This window comes from Engystomops pustulosus, chromosome 2, assembly GCF_040894005.1.
Source record: "Engystomops pustulosus chromosome 2, aEngPut4.maternal, whole genome shotgun sequence".
NCBI classification, from domain to species: Eukaryota; Metazoa; Chordata; class Amphibia; order Anura; family Leptodactylidae; genus Engystomops; species Engystomops pustulosus.
The window spans coordinates 139462911-139487499 of NC_092412.1; the positions used below are offsets into that span (position 1 = coordinate 139462911).

General features: G+C 39.8%; 1 protein-coding gene across 2 annotated transcripts in view; it reads left to right on the forward strand.

The window, feature by feature from the left end:
• The first annotated feature begins 898 nt into the window (after positions 1-898).
• LUZP1 (leucine zipper protein 1) overlaps positions 899-24589 on the forward strand; it is a 67906-nt gene continuing 44215 nt past the window's right edge. Inside the window, exon 1 of one of the 2 annotated variants that reach the window (XM_072136701.1) lies at positions 899-1198. The gene's annotated coding sequence lies outside the window, so the exon portion shown is untranslated. The remainder of the gene's footprint in view (positions 1199-24589) is intronic. The other variant, XM_072136702.1, reaches the window with a different exon arrangement.

Sequence of the window (24589 nt, forward strand, 5' to 3'; positions counted from 1 at the left end):
CCCCTCCTCCTCTCCCCGGAGCCGCCATGCTACGGTACGGCTAGCATATGTTAGTGTGAATTTAGCCTAACACTGATTGGATAGGACTTGGCAGGCAACCAGTAACGCCAACCAGTGTTAGGTGCTAAAGGGGGATTAGGTGTCACTGCCACTGTGCATCACTCCCAGAGATATTGCTGGTGGGGGACCTGGGGCGTCCCCCTGGAGCAGGATTTATGCTTTTCTTTGTAGTGTAGACATAAGGGGTGACCCTCAAAATCGTTCTCAACATTGCATACATGTTTGCCAGCATCTGTAGCTGAGCCAGCAACTCCTCCGCTCTTTTCCTCAGCAGTGTACCACACAGAAACCAAGGAGTGATGTCTCTCGCAATGCAAGAATCATCATAAAAATAAGAATAAATTCTTTGAGGGGCATTTATCATGCATTGGTGTATGATAAAGACCCTGGGCACGGGGGCCACAGCTGTCTATGGGGATGTATATCTTGCCAATAGTATGTCCCCAAAAAGGTGTGACGGCAACCTTAGGGCAAGTTCCCCTGTGGTATTTTGTGCATTTTGGATGTGCCCTCAGGTAGTAGCATCCTGGCACTTTCTATCATTACACCCAGGTACCCTCGTTGTTTTTTCTTTCACAGAAGTGTTAGTTTGCCCTCCAATAAATTGTGTCTTTTGAGACGCAGGCAGCTAGTGGAATACCCTTTCTACACATCAGGTGAGGAGTAAATGCACTATAACAGCTCTGTCAGGCAGCAGAAGGTTAGTTATAGGTAGGTTGGCCAATTGTTCTATATCTATTTATCTTTTATTTCTCCCTGTCTTCATGTCATTTCCCCCGCCAATACTGTGGTGTTTCTGCCTCCCGCCATGTGTGCAGTGTCTCAGCTCATTTCCCTGTCTCCCCGGTCTATCCCTTCCCCTGGGCGCTCCGGGGCTCCGCCTTTGCTGAGTAAAGCTGAGAACTCGGCCCAGCCTCTCCTTATATGGCTGAGGACTGACGGCAGCAGTGTGGAGGTTGGTCTGAGGGAAGGGAAGCCCACCTTACATTGTTACTAACCCCTGCCTGGAATGTGATGCCTGAGCCCTGCACTGCAGGGAAGGGAAGAGAAGGGGGAGAGAGGATCTGAGCAGAGGAAATCGCTATTCTGAGGGACTTTACACTTTGTGGGTTGGGGCTGCTGACCGCTCCACGGTGAGGTAAGGAGCCGGGATCTGTGTGGGCTTTGGCGTCTGTACTTGATCCCATGTGGATCGCCTCTGTGGGAGTTGACTGTGTAGATCACCTAGGACTTAGTTTACTTTTCTTGCTGTCACCTATTCTGTGACCTCCCTTGTCTCCTGTTGTAGTTACGCTACTAAGAACTACTATCCCATCGGCTGGATCCATAAAGCCGCAGTGGCAGGGATCACTTTGTCAGCATTATTAATGGAGAAGCTTTTGTGGTTGGTGTGAAGGAATGTGATGGATCCTGTGGTATGTGCAGAGGTTAGTAGGGGGAGAATGACTGCAGTAACCTCATCTGCAGTGGGGGAGATCAGGTGGCTGCTAACAGCTGCCTGCACCAAGATCCCCAGAGCAGGCAGTCTGCAGGACACCTTCATGTGGATGAGGAATTTAAGGCATTTCATGTAAAATATCTAACCATTAACTGCTGACAGGCAAGGAAGGGTTAATCCTCTAGAATAGGCCTGGAGAACATTAAAAGACCATTATGAATTCCTTATGCCGGCTTTGGCAACCTAGAAGACTAAACCTTGTGTGAAAGATTATAGTCACTTCCTTTTATTGATTTATTATTGTTTCTTTTAATTGTTTATTTTTCTTAGTGAGGTTACATAGGAAGTGTCAGGAAGCGAAATGTAGCATGCTTGTTTATATGGAGGAACACAGAGTTGGCGCTTTGGTTGTTAGGTTACATTTGCCGCAAGAATCTTCTGGGATAGATTTGTATGCGATGCTTGAATTCTCCATCTGCAATGTGATTCACCACTCAATGCCTGCAGGGGAGCTTGAAAGAAAAGTTCAAGAATGAAGGTGTGCACCAATACATTATCCTCTCCAGCGAATCCATTACGCCGCGTTTAAGGCCTATTTTGTAAAATGAGCTGGCATGCTCAGCTGTTTCACTTAATTCGCTTTTTACCCTTTGGGGATGTGTAGATATGACCTGTCTATAGGTGCCTTTCCATGTACGTAGGAATGTATGGGTGTCAAACTTTTTTTATTCTTCCTAAAAAGAAAACTAGAGTTAACTAAAAAAAAAAATACCCAGAGTCTATCTCAAGGTCACTTTCCAGTATACGCCTGCAGTAAGCTTCAGCAGAAAAACAATTACAAGTTGTTAGTAGTAAGTATCTATTGAGTTCTGTAGCAGTTTTAAGGGGGAAAAGCTGGACTTTGTATCTGAATATTCAAATCTAATCTAGATATTCAAATAATTATTGATGCTTTCAACTGTAATTTGAATAGTAATCCTGACCATCAGCCTTAATCTTCTTGGCAGTGTGATGCCAGTATGAATTCTGTCAGTGTGGTGCTCACAGATTGCTTGCTGAGCATTTATCTGCAGGCTGAAGATAATAGTAGATGACAATTTCGGGGTCCTAAGTGGAGTGCCATGATTTCATATGAATGCAAACAATGGCCTATAGATGCACAATGCCGCTGTTATCTTAGGCTAGGTTATAATTTGCCAAGTGTTTATATATTTATTTGTAAAGTATTGCAGAATTTGATGGTGCTATATAAATTAAGATTATTAGTATTATATAATTATTATACAATATGTAAGTGTGTATTAATATATGTGTTACATACACAGGATAGTCTTCGGTTAAAAAGGGCTGATCACATCTTTGTTCAGGCAGTAAAACTATTCTTTGACATCTTGCATTGTGTGTATAGAATACGTGCAACAAAGTTTTACAAAACTGTTACGGAGGAAAGAAGAGATGAACTATAATGCATTAAAAATGGTTTCATCGGTATCTAATTGCATGGTGCTTGTTAAGGCCATTTCATTAGTCTATTAATTGAGTTTAGAAATATGGTTTGTGCGTCCGCTGCATGTCCTGGCCTTACCATGGATGAAATAAACAGAATTCCCAGCCTCGAAGCAATCTAAGATGTTGTGAGGTAGAAATAGTGCATGTCTTCAGTGTAATACACATTGGTTTGGATGTATCAAGTTTTATACTGGCAAACAAGCCTTTCTATTCCTGGTAACACACCATATCCAAACGGGCATGGAGTGGTCCATGGTGGTGATGTCCCAGGGCACTAGCTATAGTCCGCTCCAGAGTTGTTCAGCTGCATTGCCATGTGTTTAATATACTAGAGGTTCTTGGTATATCTGGTGCAACTTGCTTGGCAGGGTTAACTTCAAGCAGTGCCACACAATAAATTGGCGCTTGATATATCCCCTCCTCTCATTGTATCATGTCAGTATTGTACAGCTGTTTTGTTCATATCAGCCGTGGCCAGAGGTATGCGGGGGGGGGGGGGGGGGGTCAGGGGTGACTGTATAATTGCAGCCATTTCATTTTTTGGTCAAAATAGTTGCGTCTGGCATGTGTGAAAATTTGGGCTCAAAACCTGGTCTGATGTTCCCTGAGTCGCACAGAGGCTGTGCAAAATTTGGTGGCTGTAAACGTTACTGTGCAGATTCCTTTAGCGGACATGCATACAGAAACTCACTCCTTTATATATTCTTAAGTAAATTGTATATGAGTGGTTTTACTGGAGGTGGAAATTCCACCAGTTCCGGAGTCACATACTTTACACTTAATTGACTAATGTATTCATCAAATGTAATTGGGCTTAAACATCACAAGTGATGTTTACATACCTGCCCCTTCCCACTTCTATCAAAAAGATGACAACATTAAACTGCCAATAGTTTATCTACTACATAGACTTTGGCTCCAATCTACTGCTGCTGTAAGGTATAGCACTGAATTCTATTACTAGAGTTGGGGCAAAATGCCAGCCCCTATAATCACTGACAGAAAATAGAAGGAAAACATTTACAAGTAGAAAAAGGAATCTGTCAGCAGCTTTGACCAAAATGTGTTTATATTTCATTGTTATAATTGACTTTGAGAACTCTGGTGTGTGAGAATGCTGTGCTCAGTGCAGAGATCTTGCATATGCAACACCCCTGCTAATGCATAGGCAAGGTGGTAGTTACAAGTAGTGCCCTCTCCATGTCAGGAGCTTTTAGGGAGACTGACCACCTCTCTAGGAGGTCTCTAATTACTGGAGAACTTTGTAATGGCAGTTGTAGCCACTGCCTGGTAAAGCAAGAGTTAACAATGCCAAATGTTATTGTCCAATGATATTTCTTGTGATATTGTAAAGGAAGCTGATTGGAGAGTGCTACCACCTGACCAAGTGAGTATATAAACCCCTGGTGGGTGGGAGCACATGGTCAGTCTGTAGAGTCAGGAGAGGGAGAAACTCCATCTTGGAGCACATGTCAGCAAAGCAACCAGAGTCAGTGTCTTAAAACCAGGAAGCAGAAGTGTCAAGGCAAGTTGCCTGTCATATTAGGGCCAGTCAGGAGACTTAAGCCCCAGAGCAGAGGTCCACCATCTGGACTCGACTCCATCTCTATCGGCCCAGCTGAAGCTACTACCAGGCTGTGAACAACCTTCCTGCAGACCAGCTATCTTCCACCAGCTTACTGAATCTTCTGCTACCATATTGCTGGTGCCTGCTGTTTAAAGTTGAATAAAGAACTGTGAGTTGATTTGCCTAACGCGCCTCCATCCAATCCCTGAATAAGTCTGCTTACAGTCACAGGATCCCAATCAATCACCCAGGGATTCATCTACACACCTCAGGGGTTGCCCCCAGGGAGAAACCTATTGCATCAGCCTCTCCCTCCATATTTTTTGCACATACCACCTGCTGGAGAACTGCCAGACTGTAGGTCAGGCCTCCGGTCCCCATACCAAGCACCGTGACTATTGCTTGCCCAAGGCTGCATAAGCCAGCCACCCTGGTATTCTGGGCCCCGGCTTCTACAGCCACCAAAGAAAGAATAGGCACTGGTGGGGGTGTTGCACATACCAGTACACCAAGTCCAGCTACAATCCTGGATTATTCATGCATTTCTAACAGTCCTGCACTCATAGGGTATCTGTGTACATTCCAGGTTGTAATGAAAAAAAATAGGCACTTGTTTCATTTAGATTTGTGTTGTGTATTACATTTTTGCTGCAGATTTTCATGTGATTTTATCCACTTTTTTCACCTGTCATCTTGTGAATATTTTTCCTTAAATGATACATCTATTTCTTGCAGTTTCACTTTCCCATAGACTTGAATTTTTTTTTTAAAAATACACAAATAAATAGTGTTGCTGTTTAGCAAGGTATGATGCAAGGAGTCCATTCTTCCTGGCTAAATGGCAGTACAGAACTGTGAACGTGTCACTTTTGTGCCGCGACTTGGTGTGTTTCTGTGTGCATTGATGCATACCATCTTTAAACCAGACCTGTCATGAGAATTTTACCAGTCTGACTAACAATGCATGCTGATAACAGGTACTCCCCATATCACCTAAAATAAGCTGCCAGCGAGGCACTGTACCTTAATTAATTGTTTTTCTGATATGCAAATTAGCTGTCCTGACTCCTGTCTGCTGGCTCTGACTCTTCTCTATCCTGGGCTGAAAGTAAAACACACCCCCTTATATTGACTGACAGTGCTGCCTTGTGTTATATTCATGTCATGTGACCAGAGTGACATCATCTTGGGTCCTTTAGCCTTCTCATATTAGCAAACTGTAGCCGTACTGTACTATATGTATCTAAAGACATGAAATCGGCTGCCTCCATGGAGGCTGCTGTAATTTCATGTCATCAGAAATGTACATGGGGTACATTTTGCAAATGTAAAGGGTACAAGACCTTTGATCACCCTGGTCACATGACATGAACTGCTGAATCGTAAGGAGGCTTAATGCATGGGGAGGAGTAGATGAGAGGGGCTGGCAGAGCAAAAAAACTATACCTCTGATTCCAGGTCATATAAGTTAATATTGATTTGTGGGGAAGTGAAGGAAACCACTATTCGCTATAAGAAGGTTGTCAGTTAATGGAGCTCTATAGGAACCTGTCACTAGCTGCGTATGTACAAATGTGGTGACAGCTTCCCTTTAACTCTGGTCGTGTGCAGCCGGCCTAATTCTGCAAGGAGATAACCAGAATAATAAAAACCTGTGCCATACTTGGTTTCTGGAAATTTACATGTACTAAGTTTAGCAAAAGAAATTAACTTGTCCATAGTATTGCGAGTCTGTGTGCTATTCATTAAAAAATAAAAACTCTACCCAAAAGTTTATGGTCGTCTTGTAATTTAGTAGATGAAGAATCCCAGAAGAGCCATACATAATTTTGGCTGGCTTCAGTTATGTGGCTGCTTAGAAAACCAGGGGCAGATATCTTCTACTCTGGTGCCTGCCCCATCCGTTTTAATTTATGTTATGGGTACTGTGTGAGGACAATGCTTCCGGTTTATGTACAGTCAATAAATTTCTTTCATATTGCGTGCACACTTGACTCTCTAACACACGACTGATATAGTTAGGTATTCCACCTTTGTATACACACCCTGTGCCTTCAGTTAAAAAAAATGTGTATGTTATAGGGTGTAACCATCATTGACTCAGGGGATGCCATTGCTATGGACCTTATTCGCATTCCTGGTTCTATTAGATTTCTTTAGTTTATTAAAGTAGTTGGTAATCAATAAATGCTATTGATCAGAAAACAATGCTCCTGGGGCAAGTCATGAAATTGCTATTGTGATGTTTTTTTTCTAAAGTACGCATAACCTGTATCTACTCAGCATATTGCCAGAAATTCAGACATGGTAAAAGCAGAAATATTTGTAATATTCTGGTGGTAGATGGTTGATGCTATTTTTTACTTTTTTGCTGCCACTGAAGGTATTGCGCAAGCTTTCTAAAATCCAGATTTCCTGCACTTATGTAACATATTTGTATGTGTATAGTGATTGTGTAAGGCAGCCATCCCTGTTGGAAGATGTTGGGGTAGTAATGGATAAGACATGTTGAAATGGGGAATATGCTAGTTGATACCTTTTTGAGGCGCAGGATATTTGATGGTGAGCTTTCAAGAATACTAGTTCTCTTCGTCATCTTGTCTGACGAAGAGTTAATTCTCGAAAGCTCACCATCAAATATCCTCCGCCTCAAAAAGGTATCGCCTGATTTCTTTACTCTTCTTCTATCATCGCCATTGACTGTTCTGTATGTTTTGGGTACCTTACCCGTGGTGCCACCATTGTTAAATTATGCAGGTTTTATTGTAATCATTGTATCAATAAATATTTATATTTTTAACATACTTTTATCATGTATAGTCTTGCCCTCCTTCCTCTCTCTCTGAGGGGTATAATTCTGCATTCCTTCTAGATAATGTCTATTTTATGGCCCAGCATGATGGCATCTTCCAGAAATTCAACTTTGAAGTGATTTGGTTGTATAAAGTCAAGGAGACGGAGAGTTGAACACTGAAGTCAAGCTTTCCTCACTTCAGAATGCCGTCTTCACTGTGATTGATTGTCCTACAACTAGACATATAGCTAACCAGATCTCTTTCATTCTGAGGTGTGCCGAGCTTGACTTCAATGCTGAGATCCCTGCCTCCTTGACTTTACACAACCAATTTACATCTCACAAGGTAATTTTCTGAATGATGCCACTACACTGAGCCATGAAATGATCTGGAAGGTGTAAATCTGTTTCACAACATACTGGTAATGGTTAATTAGGTACATTTCTGATGAGATTCCCTTTAACTAGTTACTGCAAAACATAATAAAACAAGAAGTGGGCAAATAACACAAAGAAAAAATGTTGTTGGCTATGGTAGTAGTGTAGGTTTGTGCCGTGTTAGCCATAGAGATCAGAAGAGTGAAGAAATCAGTTGATACTTTCTCTCGAAAGCTCACCATCAAATATACTTGGCCTCAAAAAGGCATCATCCATTGCCTATTGTTATCTGAAATTGCTGACTTGTATTGTCTTAAAGGACATCTACCTTTAACCTGCCTCCCTGTCCCGATCGCTAATAACCTTCTTTTCTCCTCTTAGAATGGCTGGTTTTGATAGAAAAAGAGCTTTATAAACGATGCAAATGAGCCTGAGGTGCTCGCTATGCACGATCATAGCATTGTATTACTACATTCTGCTATGATACTGCATAGAATAACAGAGGGAGAGCCGGTGACGTTACCGTCTCTTAGCATGGAGTAGGAGTACCGGGGGGGACTGTGATAGGCTTTTTATTTGGTACTCCTGATTTTTAGGTTTATTTAGGTGCCAGTATTATCTTGTGCATACCTTAAGAACCATTCTAGCCTCGAAGCTGCACTAAGAAAATATAAGCTGATTCATAAAAATTTTGGCCAATAGCTTCTGTGTTGCTTGAGAGACTAGAGAAACTAAGAAGTTAAGTATTTTTAGTGGTGGAGGAGGAGCAATATTAAGCATTTAATTTTCACATTAAGAAAGTACATGAAGACTTCTAATCCTGTCAAACTGGTTCCCACAATGACAGGAAAGGTTAGTTTCTTGTAGCACGAACACGATTGCTGGTTTATTACTCATCAAAACTGATTTGTCCTAGCTGTTGAATGTAAATGGAACAGGGTGGACAAAATTATTAAGGATTATCTGGAATTAAAAGGTGAACTTTACGCCTTTTGGAATTTAGAGTCATCTTGCTTACGTTTCAGTAGTTAAAAATAAGTCTAGAGGACTCCTAAGTATTCGGTTCAATGATTAGTTTCACTCAACCATTGTTTGTTTGGTTTTTTTTTTTTCTTTTTTTTTTTTTTGCAAAAAATTGTCAATAAATAAAAAGTAATACGTCCCCTAAATGCTTCATTAATGACTACAAATAAAATAAAAAAAATAGTGAAAATCGCCAAACAATGCATATATTGCAGCGTCCTTAACAACCCGTACAATGAAATTAAAATCCTTATGAAGCCTGTACAATGAACACCACAAAGAAATTAATTTTAGAAAAACAGCAAAAATTTGGATTTTTGTGCATCCAACCAAACAAAGTGAACAAAATGTCACATTTACCCCACAACAATTTAAATAAAAACTCATAACACAAAAAATAAGCCCTAGTTAAGCTCATTCAACAAAAAATCTAAATGTCACGCCACTTAAAAGACGGCGATGCCAAAACAAGTGGGTTTTTTTTTTTTTTTTTTCCTCCAAATGATTTTTTTTGTTCAGTAAATTCATTGAAACCTAAAAAAAAGTTATATAAATGGGATATCGCCATAACCGTACTGGCCCATTGAACATAAATAATGTGTTATCTATGCTATTGGTGGGTAGTTCCCACATCCTGGGTGTGCATTTTCCACATGTACGAAACTGTAACCAGTGACAGCGTGCGTGTATGCGGCAGCCGGGATAATAATAATGGCAATCCTGGCTGCAGGCAACGCGGTCAAATATGACTGTGGTGTCTATCACCTGTCCCTACCTTGAACGCCACCCCCTGATCACCAACTTCGGGAGGTGCAGATAGTCTCCGTGGCAGCTCCAGAGTCCGATGAAGGACCCCTGGACTGAATCTGTCACTTTGCATGTCAGCCTTTGCATCTTCATAGGTTGACTACTCTAATTTTTTTTTAATTTTGACTTTCATAGTCACTTTTTTTTTTTCCTCTTCTGGTATGTTACAGGTTCTGCAAATGGCAGTGGGTGTAGCACTTCTGCCTTGCAGCGCTTGAGTCCTGGGTTCAAGTCCCACCCATCAACATCTGCAAAATGTTTGTATGGTCTCTCTGTGTTTGCGTGGGTTTACTCCGGGTACTCCGGTTTCCTCCCACACTCCAAAACATACTGGTAGGTTGTTTAGATTGTGAGCCCTATTGGGGACAGGTAATCTGTAGGCGCTATAGAAATAAAGAATTATTATTATTATGTCTGAATTTTGTTTTGACAAAATTTTCCCACCAAAAGCGTGACGGCGCTCTTTCTCTTCTGTGCTATGTTATGGGCACATAAAGTGGTATACATCCACATGTGGGGTATTGTCATATTTGAGTTAAACTTCTCTACAAGATATGAGATCCTTTTCATCTTATCCTACATGACCGTGTAAATTTTAAATGTACATTTTGTAAAAAAAAAAATTTAAAATTGCGTATAGAACCTCAATTTTTGTTTTATTTCCTGTTTGATGTTTAAATGTTTTACAAGGGCTTACATGAATAGTTTGAGGGGTGCAATTTAAAAATGTGGCACCTTGTTAGGAGTTTATTAGAAACTGTTTATGTTGACATAAAATAAAACCAAAACCAGACATATGGTTTATTTTTGTTGGCAAACAATTTGGGAGTTTGAACTAACTATATGATGAGCGTAACGATTAGAAATCAGATATTACATTTTTCAAAATTTTCACCAAATGTTTTGCTTGTATGAAAACATTTGACATTCCAACCAAAATATACCACTATTGTGAAGTACAACTTATCACGAAAAAACAATCTGAAAATTACCTTGGTAAGTTAAAGCGTTCTAAAGTTATAACACATGGCAGATTTGAAAAAATCATAGCCGGTCCTAAAGGGGTTAAAGAGGAACACCTTACACACGTGAAGATTAACATACCATAAGGTATGGAGTGTTTCACAGATTCAAGGACAATAGCTAACCATTATAACCCTCTCCTCTGTCAGAGAGGAGCTGCTGAAGCAGAAGAGGGGGCATGTGTTAAGATAATCTTCTCTGTCTGCAGCTGATTGGATACTATCAATGTTAGAGAAGCTACCTGTGGAGTACACATTGGGGGACATTAATCATAGTCTGTTAGACTGTTTTGAGCGGTTTTTTAGCGCATCTCATTAATTTGGCGCATTTATGCGCCATTTTCTGGCGCACGGCAAAGTTCGGTACTTAGTCGTTCTGAGTCCCTGCGCCTTATCTGACATAGAGAGTGCCTCCTATACAGATGTTTGCACGGGATCTATCACAAATTTGCGCCTAAAAAGGCACAAAATAGGCACAAAAATGCACCTGCTCTGAGCAGCTGCACTTCCAAAAACAAAATCTCTTTTCTTTACTAAAAAAACATAAATTTTAGGTTCCAAAATGAAATATTCCATCTGTGCACCATGGAAAATACTTCGGAGCAGTTTTAAAATGTTAAATTTCTCCAGTAACAACTTCATCATTTTCTATGGGATCATCTGTGTGAGTGATTGTCTTATTGTACAGATCTGAGAATATTATCAGTCTCCATTTCCTGTACATTATAATAAAAAAGGCAAAGACTCATTTCTGCAAGAATTTTATATTTTTTTTTTTTTTACATCTCTGTAACTTTTAGCCCCTGCATTTGCATCACAATGATAGTGTTTTTTTTTTTTTTTTTTGTGCAGAGATGAAGCCCTGAACGTTCTGTCACATTTTCTCAGTCTCCTTTAATTATTGCTCACAAATGAGATCTAACAATTTGAGACAAATTTGGCGCAAATGAATCGGATATGAGACAAATCCAAAACGCATTTACTGAGGCAGAAATAGATCCATCATAGATCAGGAGCCAAAAAATAGAACAAACCAGGCGCAAAAATAGGCGAACCTGAGACCCTCTATGATCAATGTCCCCCATTGTGAGCTCTCTATGCACATCTAGATGTCTTTACACATTGCATTTACATTCTGCTTTTAGAAAGTTAACAAAGTTTACACTGCATCTACATAAACACAATGTTGTGTAATTGCAGTATTACTGCAAACTTTGTGTAAACATAGCATCTGCATTCACATAGAGTTAAAGGGGTATTCTCGACTGGGCATTCACATTCAGTTTGATAAATCTGCCATATATAAACATTTCTTCAATTAGATGTTATTAAAAAAATGTTCCTGTGTGAAGATAATTTCTCATAAATGTAGTCATATGGTCCCTTAGAAACGAGATAGCTTCCTCGGATACGGCCACCTCTGCCTGAGAGATTGCACAAATAAACAAAAAGGTTTTGTATATGAAATGTTCGGGAGTTACTGCAGGTCCCACAGCCGTCCTGATGGTAATGAACTCTGAAGCCAGGAAGTCAGGCAGGACTCTATAGCGCAATTCTGGCCACCGCTGCCAGAGTATGACGTGGTCGTATCCGAGGAAGCTATCTGGTTTCTAAGGGACAACATGACTACATTTATGAGAAATTATCTTCACACAGGAACATTTTTTTTAATAACATCCAATTTGAAGAAATGTTTATATATGGAAGATTAGTGAAAATGAATGTGAATGCCCAGACGAGAATACCCCTTTAACTTCATGTTTGCGTAAATGTTTTTACACTATCCTCACTTATGTTGTGATCTTGTTTCTTCGTTCCCAACACATTTGCATTAACGTTGTTAGATTGATTTTGCAATAACCTTGCATTTTACATTGTTTGTATTTACATAGCATTTTGCTTTATATCACGTTTACACACAGTTACATCTGTAACTGTAGCAGAGAACTATCTAATTCTACTCTGCACCAGTCTAAAGATTCACACTTTAATACATATCCACCAATGTGTAAATAGAGCACAGAGAATTACATTGTGTACATTCACAGTAACTTCTCTGACATTGGCTGCACCTGATTACAGTACCGGAGAATATTGGCATAATGCAAACCTCCTCATGCTCCAGCACCTCCTCTTTGACAATATAAGGGATTATAATGGTAAGATACTGGGATTGCTGTCTCCACAGCCAGGGGGCTAGAATGCAAATTCTAAGGGCGCTGTCCCACGTTGCGTTCGCAGACGCAACCGCGCCCACTGGGGCGGTCCGATCGCATCGGCGTTTCATTGATTTAACGCAAAACACCGGCGGCTCGTACCCGATCGCAGGCGTTTCCATAGAAACACCGATTTTTGTCTGCGTTTGCGAACGCAACGTGGGACAGCGCCCTAAGAGTCCGTGAATCTGTTAAGCCGCCCCTACATTATAATATGTTAATCTCCTCTTTAATTATAGCGGATTCAACAGATTTATGGGCAGATTTAGAGTTGGGCAGGATTACTCCATTTTTATACTGCCTTTTAGATGTGTGAAAGACAGCAGATTTATTAAAGTGGCTTAGAAGTTTGGCAAATGTGGTTAATGTCTGCCATTTCATTAGTTAAAAAGTTACAAAAGCGAAGCATTTGTAGGAAATGTGAAAGTTATGAGACAGGTTTTAAAGACTAATAAAACATGTAATTGCATTAACTCTTCACCCCCTCATTTAGTGTCTGTGGCCCCACTCGAAATTATTTGTCTGCTACTTGTATTGCTACCCCTTATATATTGCATCATATTTGGCCAAACTTGATGGGCATGGTGATGGATATTGTAGATCGGTTTTTCAGGAACCAAATGAGTTCTAAACTTGGTCAGAAAATGTAAAACCTTTATTATTTTTTTTTTTTTCCTCTTTATATTCCACTGCTACTTTTTGCCACTAGAACTTTCTAGAACTTTTCAACAGGTTAAAGAGCAATATTTCACATAAGAGGCAATTCTAGAATGGACTTCTCCTAGACTACCTGAGGGTGCTATTAGCTTAATGGGGTGCTATCTAAAGAGTTGGAGAAGGGACCACTATTCTTGAAATTGTTGAGGGTCCCAGCGATCAGAACCAGAGGCCTGCATCTGTGTTGCCTGTGATTTTTCAGCCCATCTGTGAGACGGACAAAAGTAGTATAAGCTGCAGTGTTTTTAGTTGTTTGTGTTCCATTGTTTCAGTGGATTTGATTTAAATTTCACAAAATGCACATGGACCGAATACTGTGAATGAGGTCTTCCTTTGCATGTGCAATGATTTTCAAACTTGTGTAAACTTGAGACATGGGGTTTTCAGTAAACTTTTACAGGGCTGCATATAAGCCAAGTAGTAAGTCCTAGGCTGTCTGCACACAAATGTGTGCTTTTCACGTAAACAATAGAACCGTGATCCGTGTTTTTTTATTAAAGGCCCATGTGAGTCATCGACGGGTGAGCTCCGCTTTTGTGCAGATTACAATAGAAAATGACTGCTCAAGCCACAAACACGGGCAGAAATTAGGACCTTCTCTATAATTTGCATCCCAGGCAGTCATCTCACACACACAGCCCATAGAAAAACATGATAACATGTGCTAGCTGTTGAAACAACGGATCAATTCAAAATGTGCATGTAGCCTTCTTCTACTGCTGCCTAGAAAGTCTTTATTGCCGTCAATTTTGTACAGCTTTATATTGTTGATTCCAAACCAAGAGTAGAAACATGTATATAAAAAGTCAGCAGCTCATCTCACTGTGTGCATGGGATCGCCCAGGAAAAAAACTACAGCTCCAAGAGATTGATATGGGACTTTTTATAGGACTTTTGTGTTCTTCATGCATAAGGCCTCTGGAGCTCCTGTTGGAGCTGTAGATTTGTTCCTGGGGATCCTTCCCAGATTGCACCGAAAACGAGATGTGGGGGCTTATCATGTGCTGGCGCTTTCAATACATCAGGATTTTCATGTACTAATTAAATTAAACAATATATGATAAAATTAATAAAACCTCCTCCTAAATGCCCCCTTTCCATATAAAAGCAACATTTTGTTTCTAAAAAAAACTTTTCATATAAAAACACATTTGGGATTGCTGTGCCTCTAACATCCTGTGCAATAAAAATAGAGCGTTATTGAACTTGCATTGTGAGCATACAAAAACTCCCCTCTAAATTATGAAAGTGTGAATCCCTAAAATATTTTTTAAGCTTGTAAAGGGTGCCCAGAAATTGGAACATATTTCAAGATAAATGTAGTTGGGGCAGGTAGAGGAATGTAGAAGCTGTATTGGGCTGCACCACAATTGTCCCCCTAGAATGACCCAAAAGTCAGAAAGTTCAGGATCTGATATTCCATGTTCTCCGCAGTGTGTGTGTGTGTGTGTGTGTGTGTGTGTGTATATAATATATATATATATATATATATTGTGAGAAAGTCAGAGGTATTGTGTGGGAAAACCGCTATCTGTCCTACAGGCAGATGAAATGCATGTGGTAAAAGCCCTGGGTTTGTCTGCAGTAACCCAAGGGTTAATGCAGACATGATAAGCAGGAATAGTCTGTGTTGTCTGTGTTGGCCTAGCTAACACAGACACATTTGTAATGTCCGTAATGGGCCTGCTTATTATGGAGTAGGGGTAGGCAGGTAGTGGGACTCCTACTCCACCCGGGCTTCGGTCCTGGGTTTGTGAATTGCTCACAGGTGCGGGTCACAGGCCTCGTTAGGGCCTGATTTAGTCTGCAGGCCAGAAGCAGTAGGAGAGGCCCTACCTGGAGAGCTGAAAGCGAGATTGCATTCTGACAGCAAAGGTAACTGAGGGCCTCCTGTCTTACTGCTGGCCAAGAACGGGTGCCAGGCAGCCTGGTACCCGGATAGCTAGGGTCCGCCAAATGTATTAGACAGCGCCTAGCCGGGCAGGAATGACTTTTGTAATGTTTTTGCATGTGCCTAAGCCAAGGCTGAATTTGTGTTCTGTTTTGCAAGTGTGAATAAACACTTAAGTTGGACTTTAAACCTGCATGTGTCACTGCTTCCTGCACTGCTTCCAGTCAACTACCAGAGCAATTCCCCACAATAAATAAATAAAAAAAAAAATATATATATATGTGTGTGTGTGTGCCCTGATAATCTTTGAGGGGTGAAGTTTACAAAAGTAGGTCCATTCTCTGGGATGGCGCCTAAAATGTGTTGCAGGAAAATACGCACTCCGAATGCGGAATAACACTCCCTACTGTTTTGTGCCCGGTGGGTTGCCGTTAAAGTGGGTCCGCATATGACTGTTGCAACCTGGATAATCTGCTTATCATATATGTAGGTATGAACCACTGTTTGGTCACACAGCAGAGTGCAGAAGGGAAGGAATGCTTTTAGGCTTCAGGATCCAGCAGCTTTGTTTTTGAATGCAACGCCAATTTTACTGAACCTCCTGAGGTGGTGCCAGTATAGTGGAATACCCTGGAAGTTGCCTCATTTTGGAAACTTCAACCTTAAAGGTGTAAATAACCTGTAAGGCCTGACTCTACCCTTCATTACATGTTCATCTAGGCTTTTTGTAAAGGTATACATATGATGCCATATCTATAGGAATGTCCTATTGTACCTGCGAAGGTGAAAATTCACTAGTGATACATGGTTACAGACATGCTGTAAGGTTATTATGACTCTTAAGTAGTGAAATTCCCCTCCAGGCAGGTACTGTTTGTTTCTAAATTGGAGGAATGTCTCAGTTATTAAGTTGAAAGCATGTCATTTAAGAATTATGTTTTCTGTGTCGCCCAAAGAATGCAGTGCAGCCTTTCATTTAGACTGAAATATGCAACAAATGGCCTAGACTTCCCCTTTATGGGGGGGTTTGCTGCTTTCATACATTTCTTTCCTTCCTTGTCACCTTTTATGAGTTTTTATGCTAACTATATAAATCTTTGTTCATGTCCCCTTTAACATCTGTAGGAAGATTCTCCTCACTACAGATACACAATCTAGAACATATTCATTTGGCCTCATGCACAGAAGCATTTTAAAACTAAAATAGAGTACAGAGCAAAAATGGGGATTGTTATCTAAGTGGTAAAGAGAAGAAAATTAAAATCTGCTTTCCTTGATTTCATTGACTGGTAAATTTACTATTTTTTAGCATTGGCTCTCCCAATAACTGGGCTTCAAAATGCTTCATGAACCAAAATCTTGTGGACAAAAGCTGAAGTAACCATGCAGAGGTTGGACACAATTTTATGACCATCCAGTTGGAGAGGTTTAGATGCCTTAAAGTGCACAGGCTGTACCCTGCATGCCCTCAGGCTGGTGAAAATAGAATCCATGGCCATGTGTATGAGCCTATAGAATTAAATAAGGATGTGTGCTTGCCCCTGAAAACATTTTCACGTTCATGTACATGCTGTCCTTTTTAATCTCTTAAAGACAATAGTTCAGTGGTGGGAACCCATTGGACAAATGCCAGAGGGGACACTAGGAGCCATATCTGTGGGCATCCAGAACTATTTTTAAGCAACACTTTCTGGGTTTCCGAAAGTGAAAGGAGATGTGGACAGGGCTAGATTATAACTGGAGCTCCTTCCCCGTGATTCTTCCTACACAGGGGGATCTACAATGATAATCTGAATTTCTCCTTCTTCGTTCAACTGCATTGGCGTACCCAAGGCACCAATGCTGTGTCGGCACTTTGTGATTTATAAGAGGGTTTTTGGCTATAGTTTGAACACTCTCTACCTCAAAAAGGTTCACCATTGCTGCTATAGTTAATGAGGATCAGTTATTTAACTGATGCCACAAGGATGTAACCATAGGTTTCAGCTAGGTTGTGTAAATATATCCCAGATATGTGAAGAGCATTTCTTTAAGAAAATAAAATGCCTGTAGACCTTTCGACATTTCAAAATTTCATACCCAAAACTTTGCTTCTAGTAGTGAGGTCACAATTTTCTGGTGACATCAATGAAACTCTTTAGATTACACTGAAATTTTCCAGGGTATTTATTTATTTTTTTTTTCTACACATATAAAATTATTGGGCTCTGCTGTTATATTAGGAAAGCTGTAGAGAAATCAAAATAAAGCATGATAAACCATAGACACTTACTTGTATATCCTGACACCATGACTATGATAATCTTCTTACATTTATTATCCATCTGCTGTAGCTTCATGGTCTGTTACACTGTCTCCCTCGCCCCCACTGTTTCCATGTTACTTCTTTTGATACTGACGTTTTTAGAAAGCGTAAGCCCTGCATGTTTTTCAGGATTTTTCCTGTAAGCACAGCCCTTTGCCCAAACACCAGAAACGCATTGTGATAGTACAGTATGCAATCTTTTTGGCTCTTCTTTAAGGGGGCAACCCTAGAACTGCCCTTGTAAGGGCAGGAGCTAATAGAGGGTCTATGGATAACTAGGTACCCCTAAAATATTGTGAATCTGTTGCTCCATTGATCTCTCTTGAAGTGATAACCGCAACTCGATTATCTCCAAAACCGTCTTTCTGTACGGTAAGACCATTCCATGTGTGTCATGAATACTAGGCATAGGTGGTTTACAAATGTTTATTTACTTACAGGTATTTTTGGTTTATTTTATATTTGTTGGATATTGTGACATTGTTTTAGAACCATGTAAACAATTTATCAGAAATTCTTGATTCTACCATCCTCTACTTCGTTGCTGTATAATGCATAATGGTTATGGAAGCCATATCGTTGCCTCCCTCTGAAATGTAGTTGGGCTTATTTTAATTCTGTGGTATTTATGACTCTGTAAATATCACACAGACTGAAGTGCACCTAAGTCAATAATTCATCTGCATGACCTGTGAATCTTTGTAACCCAATTGTGTTGAGTATCCCTACCACTGGTTAACTCTAGTTATATAGTATGTGTGTGTCAACTGGAAAAAAAAAAATCTATATATAATGTGCATGTATCAAACAATTTGATTTAAAGAGACGTTCTAAAGATTTTTATTCCCTTCAATAATATCACTAGTCCTGCAGTATATAAAAGTGAGGCAGCATTGGCTTATTTAGATATTGCTTCTGATCTGAAAATTCTTGGGACCACTCTTTAAGTCATGTTACTTCCTTGCGGGCAGGTATAAATAATGTTGTTTGCTTTGTAGAAGTTCTGTTTAAAACCCCTTAAGGACGTAGCCATTTTATAAATGAAGGCTGTCCCGTTTTTTGCATTCTGTCTTGAGACTTGAGTTATAAATTTTGAACATTTTATCAAAGTGATTATGAGATGGTTTTTTCCTAACATGTTGTACTTCATTTTAGTGGTAATTTTGACAAGTTTTGAGTTTATTTGCAAAAAAAAAAAAAGAAAATTTTGATAGATGGTAAATCTATCTGCCTGAAAGAGCAATGATTTCTAATTCAAATAAGTTGCTGAATAACATTTCCCTTATGTCTACTTTACATTTTTCATAATTTTTGAAATGTCTGAATAATTTATTTTGAGGGTCACACGTCTTACAAATCGAATATTGGTTTTCTGTTTTTTTCAGAATTGACTATTTTGTTGATAATTACTGTTTTGAATGAAATTTTAAATATTTAACATTTAAAAGGCACACCTGTGCCACTCTTCATGGCGGTGCCCTGCCCTCTCTTCTCCACGATCCTGCTGCTGTCCCGGCTAGGCCGCGCGCGTGTCCCTGCTCCCTAGGGTGCATGCGCCAACACTTCCGGGTTTCTATTTAATCTTTGAGCATAAGCCATGGAGAAAGCTTCCCTGCGTTGCTCCTGTGTTCTGTTCCCTTGCCCGTTCTTGATTCTGCTGATCTCCTGTTGTGACTCCGGACCTGACCTCTGCCGCCTGCCCTATGTGCCTGAAATAGTCTGTGATTCTGTACCGCTACTTTGGCCGCCACTGCGGGCTAGTCGCACCCGTGGAATGACCTGTGCCACCCCGCCGCAGGAAGACTATCCCACTTGGATTCCGGTCCCAGGTTTCGGCTAGTAGCCTCTCCCGCGGTGGTCCAGAGGGTCCACTGACCTTGAACCCTGACAGTAAGATCCGGACATGTATGCCGCTTTCAAGACTGGCTGATCTTGCCAGCGTTGTCACCCAGCAGTCCCAGCAGATTGCTTCACAAGGAGAACTGCTTAGTCAAGTCACCATCGCACTACAACAGTTGCTTGCCTCTTGGCGCCAACACCAGGCTCCTGCAATCGCTCCTGCGAAGGCCGTGAGACTGCTCCAGTCACATCTGCTTGTCCACCGGCGGCAGAACCAAGGCTCAGACTCTAGATGCCTGATAAGTATGATGGCAACCCCAAGCTGTGCAGGGGCTTCATTACAGGGGGGTTTCCGCTAGTACCATATCCTGCCGTGGTCCAGAGGGTCCACTGACCCTGACAGTCAAATTTTGTCGGTTATAAATGTATTTAGCCCTAAAATTTATACATTTCCAAAAGATAAAAAGCGAAAACCCATCTTAAATTTTATGCAATTTCTCCCAAGCACAGAGCCCCCCCCCCCACATGTGGCCATTACTTGTTTTATGGGTGCACAGTGAGGCGCAGAAGGGAAGGAGCGGCCTGCAGCTGCCAGGATTTTAGTTTCCTCATTGGCCCCTTTTTGTAGGTGATTAAATTTTAGTATTTTGTAATTGGGGTGATGTGACGCAATTGTTTTCAGTGTTACCATTTTGGGGTTGGTATCCCCTATTGTTGAAAGTTTATGAACTTTTTTTGAGGTCAGGAGTAGTAAAGAATCAATTTGGTACTGGATTTTTAAAATTATTATTATTATTATTATTATTATTTTTTTTTTTTTTTTTGGTGTTTACCGTATAGCCCAATAATCATATCTTTATTCTATGAGTCGATACGATTACGGGGATACCATACATGAATATTTTTTTTTCTTACGTTTTACTAAATTTTCCAAATAAAATGCTAATGTGGGGGGAAAAAAAATCTATCTTTTTTTGCATTGCCGTCTTCCAAGTGGCATAACATTTTTACTTTTTTGGCTTCAGAGCTGGTTGATGGCTTGTGGTGTGTGTTTTTTTTTTTTTTTTGCGTACTTTGCAACAGTACAATTCTGGAGTACATATTTTTTAATCACTTTTTATTGCATTTTTGGCGGGTTTTTAAGTTGACGGTTGCACGGACAGCGGCATTTAACGGGTTAAACACATGCGGTTGGAGTGGGTTCTTTACAGCCAACAGCCCATGTATCCCAATGCCGGTTAAATCTCGAGCTGAACCACATCAGCTCTGCGTCCAATATATCGCAGGTTAAAACCAAACCCACTATTTTTCTTGTGAAATTCTCAAGATTTTTATGTGCTACATGACCCTCTTCACATTGGAAAAAATAAAGTTTGATTCAAAATAGCCGCCATGGAACGTCTGTCGTGAAAGGTTTTCCACATCCCATAGACTAATATGCCACAAACGGGAATTTGATATTACCAGGCATTCTCACTTTTTTCTTTTTGGCTTTTGTTGAGTAAAATGAAAGTTTATTCCATACATGCACTATAAGACATGGCTACATTTGTGGTACACTGATGGCAAGTATCTTGGCCTTAATCGATGACCTTCAATTAGCTGATGGATGCAAACCACCACCTTTGTAAGCCAGAAAAAGGTTCCAGCTTGGTTGGGGGGGGGGGGGGGAGTTAGACTGGTTTTTATTCTTCTGCTGTAACCCACACTGAAACAGTTACGCAATTAAAAACCATAATAGTGCGGGGTTCATTTCTGCCTTAACACAAAAAAAAAACGGAAAACCTATTGACTCGAGTATAAGCCTAGGGTAGGAAATAAAATGGTCACGGCCTCCAGCCAGTATAAAATTGACCAGCCCCCTTCCCTCCCCAGTATGTAGCTAGCCAGTCCCCTTCCACCAAGTAGATAGCCAGCCAGCCAGCCAATGGCTTATACTCAAGTATATAGTGTGTGTGTCTGTGTATAGTAATACAGGTGGTCCCCCTACTTAAGAACACCCAACTTACAGACGACCCCTAGTTACAAACAGACATCTGGATATTGTTAAATTACTGTACTTTATCCTTGGGCTACAATAAAAAGCTATAATAATTATCACAGGTGTCTGCAATTAAGATTTATTATTAATCCTGGTTCTTATGACAACCCAACATTTTTAAAATCCAATTGTTAGAGACCAAAAAAATTCTGGTTGGGGTTACAATGATAAAATATACAGTTCCGACTTGCATACAAATTCAACTTAAGAACAAACCTACAGATCCTATCCTGTACGTAACTGCCTGTGTGTATGTATGTATATATCTCTTTTTTGTTAGCAATTTTTTTTTTTTTTTGTCTGAATTACAGGGTCTACCTTTCACTTATTAATGAGTAAAGTTGTTTGCAGTCAGTAAGCCAAAAATCTTGTTTTAACATGTTTTGTTAAACTATTTCTACTGGCGTACTGTGTGCAAGTAATTATTCTGAGTATTTAAAGGTAGTGTTGCAAGTTTCAACACAAATTTGTTCTGCTAGCTGAGAGTAATCTGGTAATTTTTTTTATTTATTTTTTTAATATCCTACACTGGTGAAACTAATTTAATTCCTTTTATGATCTAATGTATACATGTATTAATATTTTGCAAATCTTTTAACATACTTGAGCATTTTAACACTAAATTACTGTTTAATTAAGATTATGGAAATGAATGATTTGTAAGCTAAGGAGAACTCCTTAGCCAGGGAAGGAATGTAATGTAAATTTAAAAAATATATATCGTTTTGCTCAATATAAGGGCAAATTCTAATTATTTCCAAATCCAGTTCTGGTGTATGGTATGATCACTGTTCTTGCACCAGTTTCAGGAGCGAACTGGGGTCCTGATGCTGAAACAGAGTATTGTTGCCAAGCAGCTGAACGCCTTTTTAGATCCTGTTTCTTTCATGACCCAGAGTGGTGGCATCATCCTCAACTTTGAAGTGGGAAATAAACTGGTTTTAGAAAGTAAAGGAGGAGGGGATTTCAACACTGAAGTCAAGCTCTCTTCCTCAGAAAGCCCCTTTCACTGTAATTGGTGGTCCTACATCCAGCATGATGTAAATCGCAGAGCTCAGATATTGACAGTGTTTAACTGTCTTCTTAATTTTGTACATTCACTTTTTACAACTTGCTTCAAAGTTGATTTTTATTTTGATGTCATCATACTGGAAGGTGTTTCGCTGTTTGACAATATACTGGTGGTGGTTTATTAGGCCAGTTGCTGATGACCTGTTCCCTTTTAAATGAAAGCACTCATAAGAAAGGGACTTTTCTTGCCCTACTGACAATGCTATAAAAAAAAATCCCCATCTGGTCTGTCATCTCAACATGTATGTACATATACAGAGGGGAATTTGAGCTGAGAATATGTTCCTTCTGGAATAGGTATACTGGTTTGTTAGTAATTCCACATCATGTCATTAGGCTTCCTGAAAGTCCTAGTTGATGTCAAGGGAGCTGCCTTACATGGTGGTTAAAAGGGACTAGACTAGACTAGATAAGTTGTTGTTTCATTGTGGCAGTTTTGAAACTATATCTAATCCTCTGAAGCTTTACTGAGTTCAAATAATTATGACACTTGCTGTAGTTTGCTATAGGCCAGTAACTGGATCAGCGATATGACTTGGTTTACTTACTGTTATTTTGATGTGTTGCCTTTGCCATTCCTTTTAGCGACACAACTATTCAAAATGAAGTTGTCACGATTGTAAAGAATTCCACGTGTATCGGTTCATAAATGGTGCTTCAATGAAAAATTGTATTATGTAAAAGCTACTATAGAGATTCCTTAGCACCATTTCCCTGAGTGGTTGATGTATACATTGCATGTATTGGATAGAACATATCTGTGTATTTAGGTAAATAAGAATTTTATGTACTTTAAATTTATTTTCGAAGTAAAAATAAAGATGGAACTCCTTACTGTGGTCCACAGTACAGATCAGATCCAGTGGCTCACATTTTTCTGTATTTTTTTTTTTTTTTAAGAATTAATTGCTAATGATGGGCTGCCGCTACACCATTCCTGCATTAATTCCTGTACTAGGATTTTACATTTTGTTGAGAAGTCATTTATTGAAATTGAAAGCAGTAGTTCATTTAAGGTAGCATAGCATGAGTTCCGTGAAAAAGAATTGGAATTCTTTGGAAAAAGGGCGGTCTTGTGTATAAGTATTTGGCAACAGTTTATAGTTTACATCGAACATGTGGCTTTAATGTTAACATGATGGTACTAAGTTCTTAAAGTTTTCTAAAACCTATCAAAAATCTAGTTTCTTCTGCAGTTCCAAATATTTCTTTATTCATTTACCAGACTATTGTCCTCAAGTTTCAAGACAACTTTTTGCTTTTGATCTGTGATATCCATCATCTGGGTTCAGTTTTGATAATTGAATAGATAACAAATTACTTAAGAATAAACGAGTGACCTATTGGAAGTGAATAGCAGCCAAATTGCACTGTGTAGCATTTCAGAGAAATACTGTATCCATATTGTAAACCTTCATGGTCAGCTTGGAATGGAAAGTATGCTTTGTATTGTACCCTTTAGATGTGGTGGAATTCTTGTATTCCCTAAAGGATCTTGGTTCAAGAATAATTTTCAATTCATTACATTATGTGGCTACAGAGTGTATTGTAAATGGTTCTGAACTGAAGTGTTGGAGATTTCTATGAAAACTGGGCTGTTCCGCTTCAGTTTCTGTATTTCCTTATAGTAGAAGGCTAGTTTTACATGGATGTATGCTCCTACAGCCACACGTTGCTCATCCCTGTCCTTTCCAAGTGGTACAGTGGCACACGTGTTCTCTCCATACCACAGCCGGGCATCTAGGTGGACGTAAATCCATCCCCACAACGTCCATGTGAAGGTTGCCTAAATGGTCTTTCTTTTGGTTACTTTTTAAAATTTCTTCCAAATCTGTGGTATCCATCATCTGGGTTCAGTTTTGATAATTGAATAGATAACAAATTACTTAAGAATAAACGAGTGACCTATTG